Raw genomic sequence first — 12,904 nt, 5'->3', positions numbered from 1 at the left:
AAAACTAAGTGTTGCAGCCCTCGGAGCTGGCACTGCATCACTTGGGCTGACAAAAAATCCTCTCTTCACGATAAAGGCGAAACGGAATATTGTAGACGTGCAATTAGACGGTTTTCATGTGACTGCTCTAGTCGACACCGGTGCTCAAATTTCCGTGATGACGATTGATTTTCGCCACAATCTCAAGAACGTCCTCACACCTGCGACAACTCAGTACGTCCGGGTTGCGGATTGTGGAATAGCATCTATCATTGGAGTGTGCCCCACTCGTGTAAGCATCGCGGATAGAGACACAGCTGTTCTCTTCACCATCCTTGATAAATGCCCCCACGACATAATCCTAGGCCTCGACTTCCTGTCCGTGCATTCTGTCACCAAAGACGTCAGACTCTGCCCAGGTGGCACTGCGAAAAACGCCGCCACCAGCGCCTCCGTCGCCACACCAAACATATTTGGGTAGAGCACACAGAGGCGTCCGCAAGCGAACGTGCATAGGCCCTCCTCCTTCGTTGGTATTGAGGTGTGGTTTCCTGAAACTCAAGGGCCTGGCAAGCTTCTTCCTTCAATCCAAGCTCGCTTCATAAAAGTAGGAAGCTTATCAAAACGAACTACGGGCAGAATGCAAAAAATGTTTAATTTTTGTCAGCTTGCTGCACCTAGCAATTAAGCGCGAGCGAGCATTGCATGACATCGAGTTCGAGGCAAGCACTTAGCGAAGTGCATACACGAACAAACCATGTGATCAGTGGTACGGAGCTCTCTTTACACGCCACGAATGGCCCAGATGATTTTCGCTTTGGAGTTGCATTCTTGCTTGCAGTTGCTTGCTGTGCATTGAAGTGCTTTATTAAGCATGCTCGAATGTTCTGTTGACAGTTGTCTTCTGTGCGTGCATATAATACACTGCAAATGGGGATATATGCGTAGCCACTTTCTCAGTGTACAAGAAAAGGCAAAACCGATGCCTCCAATATATCTCCGGTAATGCCGGAGACCAACGGCAAAAAATTAAAAAAAGAATATTTGGGCTTGCGATAATTTTGCGATTTACCTTAATGACGCACGTGTTCGCATTTCCTAGTTAAAGCCGCTACTTAGAGCCTTCAAAGCCCTAGTGTGCGTAATGCTGTGTGGTGGCGATAACCTCAGATTATCGGTGGTGGCAGCGTGTGCGATGTTTATCACGGCCAGTCGTTACCTGTCTGGTGTTGCACCTCGCGCACCACAGTCAGAGGGTCCGTTAAACTTCATGATCAGTTACCATGGTTCTCCGTGAAGGCTACCTGAAACAATAACAGGAGACCTACATTATCACACTTATGGCTGTGGAGAACGCGAGTAATTTGCTCACCGAATACGTTCGCAAGGGCCCGTATACAGCGCTTACGCCGTCGTACTTCGTGAAAGCAGCAGAAATCAGTGAAACTGAAAGCCTTTACGTCCGTAGCAATTCACAGAGCAACAGTAGCGTCGACTGGGGTCTTTTTTTCGTAGAGCGTGGAGCTGTTGCGTCTGCTCTTGTTTTCGTGCTTGTTCTGGCGAGTGAAGCAGTAAGCACCTCACGGTGGTTTGGTGACGAACTTATCTCCGTCTAGCGGAGATAAGTTCGTTGCTATTTTTCTGAGTGTTCAATGCGCAAATACATCTAATATTTAGCTCAATCTTTCTTTCGTACGCTGTAGTTGCACCTGGTTGCACAGCAAACTATGCAATGGAAGTCAGACTTTGCACTACCGAAAACTACGTTGACAGGTGGCGCTACGAATCCGCGAAACTCCGTAGTCCGACGTCTACAGACTGTTCGACCAGTACGCTTCGTTTACACTTGCCCGCAACAGAACCTCTTGCACAACGGCCGAGTCACCTCTGCACAACAGGATATGCACGCCTTCCTCCACAGACACTGGCCTATGTAGAGCTCGCCTCAATACCACCAGCTCCCGATGGTGACTATGTTCTGAATTAGGTCGATGATGACTTACAACTTAACGCCGCAGCAGACTGACGAGCTCCACTGGTTTCTGCTATCCTACATCGACATTTTGCCCTCAGTGGCCGTCCATTGGGGAAAGCTACTGGTATGACCTACCACATAAACACTGGTAATGAGCATCCTATTCGTAAGCGTCCATGTAGAGTGTCGGCTGTCGAGCGTCACAATATTCAAAGTGAAGTCGACAAAATGCTCACATCATTGAGGACATCATTAAGCCAGCCTGCAGTCTGTGATGCACGTTTACTGTTTAATAAATTGCTGCTCGGAGGCAAAGCCTCGAAGCTAAGAAGTGACGAAGCCGTTTAAGGTGTGAAAAGAAAAGTAGAAACTTTAAGCCTAATTAAGAGAAAAAAAATGAAGTTGCAATCTACAGACGCGAGAAACTAAATTATGTCCTGTAAGCTGTCCAGCTATAATGTTTATAAGAATCAACAGTCACCGGTGGCGTTAATGGTGGCGGTGGCTTGGTGGGTTGAGGCGGCGGACGCTGGCGATGTCTTAGCTGCTGGAGTCACGCGCTGACCAGCATGGCGACGCTTGGCAGAAGACGAGGTAGCCCTTGCCTTAGCAAGAACTGCGGCCGCTTGCCGATGCTGGCTCGTTTCGAGTAGCTGATCACCACGCGGAAGGTTCCACCTTCCACGGGTGGTTCGGGATTGAAGCCGAAGCCCGGACACCTGGGATGTGACCTTGAACAGTCACGGCCAGAACGAACACCTTGGACGTGACCTTGAAGAGTCATGGCCGGAACTCTGGAAGGCCGCGTACCTCCAAGTACACCGCGGTCAGCTGGAGCGTCCTGGCCTTGCCTGACTTCACGCGGTCAGGTCCGGAACCCGACACCGCAGTCGCGCGACACCCAAAATCTGCACTCCAGCCAGCTCGATCTCGTTCTGCCCTCGACTGGTCTTCCTTTTCTTCCCTCTCGTGCATTGGCTGCAGCGCAACCTTTCACGCAAACTTCCTCTTCCTTTTGGCGGGCCGCAGTTTCATGCGTGACGTGTCGCGCCAACGTCATCATCATCTTTCCGCCACTCAAAAGAGAAGCCCATAGTGACGTGGTGGTGCTTGTGAAGTGTGATGGCACCGTGTTGTGCCCCACGGCCGTCGCCTCCGAGCACGTTGCGCTCGGAGGCGACGGCCGTGGGGCACAACACGGTGCCATCACACTTCACAAGCACCACCACGTCACTATACTACACCACAATAGGCCCCTTTTTGGGAGAGTTTTTCTGCACAAAAAACTGCTGCTTAGCTCTCAGATGGAGTAGCTCAAAACATACACACACACAGCAGGCCGAAAACCGAGTATGTCTAGATGAATTATGTCGGCGGCTTACTGCATTGAGATGTAACCTCACCATGCTGAAATAGTTGCACAAATGTATATAGTCACTGAATTCAGCTCATGTAATCCGCCCCGACATTTTCAGACCCCTTGATGTGCTCTACATGGAATTCATATTCTTGCAAGGCCAAACTCCATCTCAAGACTCTGCTGTTAAGGTGTTTTGCCAGCGACAAATATTGCAAGGTTTGATGATCAGTCTGAACTACAAAAGTGATTCCGTATAAGTATATATGAAACTTTTCTATAGCCCAAACAAGAGCTGAAAACTCACGCTCTATAGCCGAGTATTTTTGTTCTCGAGGTAATAACTGTCGGCTAGCGTATGAGACTGGGTGTAACACCGAGTCATGATCTTGCGTAAGGATTGCGCCTATGCGTGTATCGGAAGCATCACTGCGTAGTATGAAGGGTCGTTCTATATCCGGAGCCTTGACGGTCGGTACTTTGGTGAGCGCCTTCTGGAGGATATCGAAGGCGGCTTCCCTCTCGCTGTTCCAGCGACCCTTGTTGCTTTCTCTTTTCTTGGTCATTTCGGTTAGAGGCTGAGCCTTCTCCGCGTAATTGGGTATCAAATCACGATAATACCTTGTCAGACCAAGGAAAGAGCGAAGTTGCTTCTTGGTCTCAGGTCGTGGAGCTTTTCCTATCTGCAAAATCGTGTCTTCCACCGGTTTAATTAGTCCACCTCCAAGTCTATGACCAAGAAAAACTACAGACGTCACGCCAACTTCACACTTCTGGGGCTTGATCGTCAGTCCAGCCTCGTGGATCCTCTTCAATCGGTGTCGCAGGGTTTCCACGTGTTCTTGCCATGTCGTAGTGGTGATGAGCACGTCATCGATGTAGTGTACGACATTTGGTATGCCCTGTAGAAGGCGTCTCATTAATCGAGTAAAAACAGCAGACGCCGTTTTGATCCCAAACGGCATGTACGAGAAATGATAATGTCCTGAATGAGTGAAAAATGCCGTTTTTGTTGGAACTCCTGTGCAGAGGCACTTGCCAGTATCCTTTAGTGAGGTCGAACTTTGAAAATAACTTTTTAGTTACGATCTCCGCAAATATGACATCTGTCCTTGGGATTGGTTCCGCGTCGGAAATCAAGACATCGTTAATCCGATGGAAATCGATGCAAGCACGGTAGCTTTTATCTGGTTTCTTAACCAGCACCAACGGTGAATTGTATGGAGAGTCGGACCGTTCAATCAGTCCAAGCTTCAGCATATCTTGCACCTTTTTCTCAACGACTTCTTTTATGAAAAAATGCAGTGGATACTGTTGAGTGTGGATGGGCTCAGAAGTGGTCAATTGCAGACGGCATCCAACAAATTTGTTTTTCCCGGTATTTCCGAAAAGACGTTTTCGTGACTTGCCAAGATCTCGCGAAGTTCATTACGCTGGCTTTCTTGGAGGTCTCGGCCAAGCTTAGCTGCTTCTATACCAGAGCTCGCTGTAACCTCGAAAGTAGGTATTGGCGTATCAGTCTCTTCCTCATCCACTACAATAAAGGTTGCCGACCGTGATGCGTTTTCAGGTTGACGCTCTTCATAACGCTTCAACATATTGATATGAAAGAGCGCAATATTTTGGCCGATGTCCAACCAGTAATCAAAATTTCCTTTCTTTCCCGTGACCATAAAGGGTCCCTTCCACTGCATCAGTAGCTTGTTCTCTGTACTTGGCAGCAGTATGAGAGCGCGATCACCTATGTTCAGTCGACGGGTTTTATTCCTCGGTCATATTACTTCCTCTGGGTCACTTTGGCACGTGACAAGCTCTCTTGTGCCAAGGATATGGTCTTTTCTAAACAATCTCTGAGGTCTAAGACATACGCATACGTGGTCTTTACTTCTTCGCGTATATGATCTCCTGTCTATAACTCTTTGAGTATGCTCAGCGGTCCCCGAACATGTCTGCCATACAACAACTCGAATGGCGAGAAGCCCGTACTGGTCTGTGTTACTTCGTGGTACGCAAAGATCAGAGGTGCGAATAATCGATCCCATGACTTTGGTTCCTCTTGACTCAATTTCCGCAGCATTTGCTTCAACGTACCATTAAATCGCTCCACCAAATCATTACACATTGGATGGTAAGGCGTCATTCTAAGATGCTTACTGGCTAACAAATCATTCACTTCTCTCATCAGCTCAGATGTAAAACAAGACGCCCGATCGCACAGTATCTCGTTAGGAAACCCGATGCGAGAAAACATTTCGATCGATCCCTCGGCGACAGTGGCGGAATCAACCGATGGCAGAGCTACCGCGTCTGGGTATCGAGTAGCGAAGTCTACCATAGTCAGTATGTAGCGGTTACCCCTATGCGATGTGGGCTTTAAAGGTCCTATGATGTCCACCACCACTCTTTCAAAACGAGTGTCAATTAATGGCATGCGACCAAGTGGGGCCTTTCCAACCTTGCTCTTAGGATAGGTACACTGGCATATGTCGCAAGATCGTACATATCTTTGCACTGCCTCCTGAATACCAGGCCAGTAGAATGCGCGTAAAACTCGGTCGATAGTCCTTTTCATTCCCCGATGTCCCGACATCAATGTTTCGTGAGCCAAAGCCAACACTTGACCACGCAGTTTTTGGGGTAGCACCACTTGTTGAATCACTTTGTCTGAGGGTCCTGGGTAACAATGGTATAGAATTCCCTTTTCTATCTTGAATGAGTGCGTTGAACACTTTCCTCGGAACACTTGACCCACTTTCTTTCTACATGAATCTAAAGTTCTGGCTTCCTTTTGAGCTTTGCTCACATCCTCTCTGGTCAAATTCAATGTCTTCATGTCGACCTTAGATGATGTCAACCGTTCTTGGCCCTTGACACCAACCACCACAGAATCCAGAAAATCTTCTTCCTTCGTTCCTCTCCCACATGACCATTCTAATTTCGACTTACATTCAGGAATTCTCTCTTTCCAGTTTTCGTCGAGATTTTGGACTTCCCTTGCTCCTGGAACATTGCCAACGATGACATCGTACAAAGGACTTGTCATGCATTTGACCACTGAAATACCCAAAAAATAGGGTGACTAGATTTCAACCTTTGCCTCCGTGCCTCCGGAACGACAATGCTACTGCCATCGGCGAGAAACGACGTATCAGTAGTACCTGCTAGAGCTTCATCTGGCACCAGATCTCGACGGACTACTAGCGTATTGCTTCCCGTGTCTCGCAGCACTGACACTGTCTGCTTAAACACTATGCCCTGCAAAACCGGCATCTGGCGAGTCACTGCTTTTGGGTTAGTTCTCACCACGCTAGCGACATTTCTCTCTGGTTCATTGGATGGTAGATGGGTACGTTCAGTGGGGTCCTCTTCAAGAGACAACAAAGAAGATGTTTTCTTTATAGAGCCATCTCTTTTTGTGCAGACCTTCGTATCGTGCCCTGGCTTACGGCAATATCCACAGTAAGGCTGTTTAAGCTTGGTTCGGCAATCCGAGGCCGTGTGACCAGCTTTTCTACATACAAAACACTTTATGGTCGGTTTCACAGATAAGCCTTCGCTATTCTCCATGATACTACTATTCTCCGTTCTTTCAAAAAACAGGAGCAAGTTAGGTTGTCGTTGTGCCTCTAAAGATTCATTGGCGGCTTCTGCTTTGTCTTCAAAGCTTGCTGTGCTTCTTTTCACGAAGAAACAGCGTTAGCCATTGATTGCAGTTGTTCGAAAATTGCTCCGACAGAACTAGATTACGCAGTGCCAAGTACTCTTTTCTCTTTGTTTGTCTTTGAAATTTCTACCTACCGTTCAAAAAAACTCAATTGCCTAGCCGCGTATTGTTTTCAAGTCTTGCCGTCTTGGGGCTTGCTCTGGCGGAACTTCTCCCGGTAGCCCTCCGCCGTAAACCGAAAACGTTGAAGCAAAGCTGCCTTTGCCTCACCATAGTTGAATGAATCTTCGGGAGACAACCGTCCAAAAACTTTCAATGCCTCCCCACTCAAACATAGGCTCAAGGCTGTGGCCCATTTTTCTTTCGGACTCTCTTGTTCGGTGGCGACATTCTCAAACCTCTTTAGGTAGGCGTCCAAGTCGTCTCGGTTTATATTAAATCCTGGAATTAGGCTGTGAGGGTTCATGTTGCAAAAAGCATTCTCTCCAGATCCACGTTCAGGCGTTCTCATCTCGCTACGATTGCCTCCCGATTCGGCTACTTTCAGCTGCAACTGCAAATTTATCTCCCTTCTTTCTTCCAGCTCTAGAAACTCCTTTCTTGCCTCACGTTCTGCAGCTCACTCATCTCGTGCCCGTGCTTCCTGCTCATCTAACCAAGCCCTCAGCTGTTCCCCTTCGAGCTCCATACGCTGGGCCAGAGTAACTAGATCTCTTGCACTTGCCATTCTTAATCCGCCTACCGCTACTGCTAACGGTTCGTCCTGTCGTAGCGGACTCCAATTCGTGATGCAGGTTTACTGTTTAATAAATTGTTGCTCTAAGGCAATGCCTCGGAGCTAAGAAGTGACGAAGCCGTTTAAGGTGTGAAAAGTAGAAACTTTAGGCCTAATTAAGAAAAAAGAATGAAGTTGCAATGCACAGACGTGAGCAACTAAAGTATGTCCTGTAAGCTGCGCAGCTATAATGTTTATGAGAATCAACAGTCACCGGTGACATTGATGGTGGTGGTGGCTTGGTGGGTTGAGGCGGCGGACGCTGGCGATGTCTCAGCTGCTGGAGTCACGCGCTGACCAGCATGGTGACACTTGGCAGAAGACGAGGTAGCCCTAGCCTTAGAAAGAACTGCGGCCGCTTGCCGATGCTGGCTCGCTTCGAGTAGCTGATCACCACGCGGAAGGTTCCACCTTCCACGGGTGGTTCAGCATTGGAGTCAAAGCCCGGACACCTGGGATATGACCTTGAACAGTCACGGCTGGAACGAACACCTGAGACGTGACCTTGAAGAGTCACGGCCGCGAACTCTGGATGGCCGCGTACCTCCAAATACACCGTGGGCAGCTGGAGCGTCCTGGCCTTGCCTGACTTCACGCGGTCAGGTCCGGAACCTGACACCGCAGTCGCGCGACACCCAAGATCTGCACTCCAGCCAGCTCGATCTTGTTCTGCCGTCGACTGGTCTTCCTCTTCTTACCTCTCGTGCATTGGCTGCAGCGCAACCTTTCGCGCAAACTTCCTCTTCTTTTTGGCGGGCTGCAGCTTCATGCGTGACGTTTCGCGCCAACGTCATCATCATCTTTCCGCCGCTTAAAAGAAAAGCACCGCTGCCGTCGCCACCGAGCACGTTGTACATAACAACATGGTGCCACCACACTTCACAAACACCACCACGTCACTTTACTACACCACAAGGTCCTTGGGCTTTTCCTGTCGTGTTAGTCCGTAAGAAAGACAGCACATGACGTTTCTGCGTCTATTATCGATACCTAGACAAAATTACTAAAAAAAGACGTGTACCTCAACCACGAATAGACGATGCCCTTGATTGCCTCTATGGGTACCACTGTTTTTCCTCCATAGACTTTCGTTCGGGCAACTGCTAGAATGAGTTAGATGAAATGGACCGTAAAAAGACGGCATTCATCACCCCCGATGGCCTATACCAGTTCAAGGTCATACCCTTCGGCCTTTGTATCGCTCCAGCCACCGACAAACGAATGACGGACTTCGTGCTCAGGGGATTCAAATGGTCCCCTGTTTGTGCTACTTGAACGACATTGTCATTTTTTCACCAACATTTGAAACTCATATAGAGCGCCTCTCAGCCATCTTAGGCGTCTTCCGTCGCGCTGGCCTGCAGCTCAACTCGTCCAAATGTCACTTTAGATCCCACCAAATAACAGTACTCGACCATTTAGTAGACGCCAACGGTGTCCAACCAGGCACGGCAAAAATCAGCGCCCTCAAAAACATTCCTGTACCACAATCTGCGAAGGATGTATGCAGCTTTATCTGACTATGTTCCTACTTCCAACACTTCGTGAAAAATTTCGCGCACATAGTGAGGCCGCTTACGCAGCTCCTCAAGAACAGCGTCGTGTTTTCATGGGCCTCCGAAGAGGCTCCTTCGTTCTCAACTCTCATCGCTCTTCTCACTACACCCATAGTTCTGGCACATTTCAACCCTGTTCCCCCTACGGAAATCCGTGCACGTGCAAGTGAACCGCCATTCTTGCAGTGCTGGCTCAGAAACAACGTGACCATAATAGCGTTATTGCTTATGCCAGCCAACTTCTATCCGCCCCTGGACGTAATTATTCCATCAGAGAGCGTGAGCGCTTGGCTCTCGTATGGTCGGTGGTGAAATTTCAGCATTATTTATACGGACGCCCATTTTCGGTAGTTACCGACCACTACGCGCTCTGCTAACTCAACTCTCTGAAATATCTATCAGGTGGCTTTTGTCGCGGGTCTTTGTGCCTGCAAAAGTTTTCGTATTTGGTGGTTTACAAATCTGGTCGCCCACACCATGATGCCGATTGCCTTTCCCGGTACCCTGTCGACAATCCTGAGGACACTGACGAGCCGACGGAGAACTCTATCTTGTCAGTGTCCGATTTCCTTAATATTGGGGAAGAAGGGAAGCGCGATCCAGTGCTGCTTGACATCATATGCCGTAAGGAATCCTCCCCAAATGATGCTTCAGTCCGCTACTTTGTAATTCAAATAGGTGGGCTATACCGTCGCAATATCCGACCATTCGGGCCCGACCTTCTCATTGTTGTGCCTAAGCATTTGCGCCGCTGTGCTCTCACCAAACTTCACAATGCTCCCACGGCTGGACACCTTGGCGTATCTCGCACGTACTAGCGCGTCCGGCACCGTTTCTTCTGGCCAGGCCTTGCTGGGTCGGTACGCCGATACGTCGCCACGTGTGACCTATGCCAACGTCATAAAACACCATCGCTTCTACCCGCTGGCCATCTTCAACCAATTGACATACCCGCGGAACCAATTTACCATGTTGGGTTAGACCTGCTAGGTGCTTTTCCTACATCAACATTGAGAAGCAAATGGATAGCCGTTATTACAGACTACGCTACGCTATTGCACGAGCTCTACCGACCAGCTGTGCAACCGACGTCGCTGACTTCTTGTTACGAGACGTTACAATGATTCACGTTGCTCCGAGACAGCTTCTCACAGACCGTGGCCGTACATTTCTATCTCAAGTCATCGCCGACATTCTGCATTCTTGTTCCACGCAACACACACTGACAACCGCTTACCACCTTCAAACAAACGGCCTCACGGAACGATTTAACCATGCTCTAACAAATATGCTCGCTATGTACGTGTCGCCCAACCAGCGAGACTGGGAGCTTGCCAAAACCTACGCAACTTTCGCGTATAATTCAACCCGTCACGACACAGCGGGCTTTTCGCCATTCTACTTATTGTTTGGAAGAGAGCCGACTTTACCACTGGACACAGTCATCTCAGCTCACACCTCGTCCACTAGCGAGTATGCCCGCAACGCGATTGCGCGAGCAGATCATGCTCGTCAGCTCGCTCGTGCTTGGCTCATGGCGTCGCAAACCAACCAATGCTTCGGTACGGTGCGGAACATAAAGACGTACATTTCACTTCCGGTACCCTCGTTTTACTATGGTCCCCTCATTGTCGGTTGGGCCTATCAGAAAAACTTCTGTCTCATTACACGAGACCCAACCGTATATTGCGTCAAGTCACACCTGTCACCTACGAGATCATCCGATCTATCCATCATCATCTACTATGCGGTCCAGTGATATTGTACACGTCTCGTGGAATAAGCCCTACAAGAATGCGTCAGATAATGACCTTTAAAGCACCGGGAGGGATGGTGCCTCCGCCGCCGGGGCTCATGCTACGTGCCAGTGCATGGAGTTGAAAAAGACAAAGCAGATAGACTGATGCGAGCTAATCTGTGTGGCTCGCGCCGCTCGCTTGACCAGCTGTAAATATATCGGTGACTACCCCTCCGAGTCGGTCTCCTCGTAACAATATATATATATATATATATATATATATATATATATATATATATATATATATATATATATATATATATATATATATATATATACATATACATATATATATATATGTATATATATATATATATTTATATATATATTGTTACGGTGCATCATCGACAGGAGCAAGCGTGGCACTTAGCGAAGATGAAGAAGACGCCTGTGCGTTAGGCGCTTGCACGAGAGGCAACTCAGACATCTTGTTCGGCTGCCGACTCTCGGTGGACGCTGTCCTGTAAGCCAAGACCTCGCTCCGTCACATTTGGTGGAAGCGTGCTGGGGAACCACCTCGCAACGGAACTTCGCAGCGGCCGACGTTTGAAGGGTCATTCCACAACGATGACGGAGAGTACGGCGTCTGCATCTGCTCCTGGTGTTCCTGCGGCCGGAGATGATGCGGTAACTACATCTCCTTCTGCGACCACAACCTTTGTGCTCGAACCCCCGCGGGATCCTGGCACGTTCAGCGGTTCCGGCGATCCAGATGAAGTTGACGTTGAAGATTGGCTGGCAGAGTACGAACGTGTGAGTACTCGATACCGATGGGGCCCGACTCTTATGCTGGCAAACCTGTTATTCTATCTTAGGGGAACCGCCAAATCGTGGCATGAGAACCATGAAACAGAACTTGTGAGTTGGGCAGTGTGCAGGGAGAAAATGCTAGACCTGTTCGGAAAGCCGATTGGAAGAAAAATGGCCGCGAACAAAATGCTCGCGTCTCGGGCGCAGACCTCGACCGAGTCTTACGTCTCCTATATAGAAGATGTGTTATCGTTGTGTCGCAAAGCCAATGCCGATATGCCGGAGGCTGACAAGGTCGGGCATATTCTTAAGGGGATTGCGGATGACGCATTCAACCTCCTCATCTGCAAAAATTTTTCTACAGTGGACACCATTATAAAAGAATGTCGGCGCTTTGAGCAAGCGAAGAGCCGGCGGATTAACAGCGTGTTCACCCGCCTTCCGAATACGGCTGCAACATCATCTTGCGAAGACCGTGCAAGAACACAGCCACCACCTCTAGATTCATCGGATCAGGTGACCCGAATTGTACGGCGCGAACTTGAAGCCATTGCCTCTGCTCCGGCTCACACCGCTGCAAGTGACACTACCCCACTCACTGCTAACATGGTTCAAGCCATCGTCCGCCAAGAACTCGCCAGCATAGGTATTCCCTCGGTGTGCGCTTTGCCCAGCCCGCAGCGAGCTTCATGGCGTCCACCCTCGTCCTATCGCGAGCAGCAGTTCACGGCCCGATCTCGCGACCCTGCGGCGTGGAGAACCGTCGACAATCGACCAATTTGTTTTCATTGCCACCGTATCGGTCATGTCGTCCGTTACTGCAATTACCGCTGGTCCTCGCCACCTCGGACTTCATCTCAACCTCACTACCGACAGGACAGCACCCGCTTCGCGTCTGCCGTGCAGCCTTCTCCGCAAAACAACTAACGAAGGTTCAACAGCCGATCTCCGTAACCGCATGGTCGTCAGTCGCGTTCGCCTCCAGGACGTCGCCAGTCGTCTCGCTCACCGCAGACTCGCAGGCCGTCATCTCCATTCAACCCCGCTCCT

The sequence above is a fragment of the Rhipicephalus microplus genome, unplaced genomic scaffold (genome assembly GCF_043290135.1).
Source record: "Rhipicephalus microplus isolate Deutch F79 unplaced genomic scaffold, USDA_Rmic scaffold_24, whole genome shotgun sequence".
Taxonomy (NCBI): Eukaryota; Metazoa; Arthropoda; class Arachnida; order Ixodida; family Ixodidae; genus Rhipicephalus; species Rhipicephalus microplus.
This window is presented reverse-complemented; position numbering follows the sequence as displayed.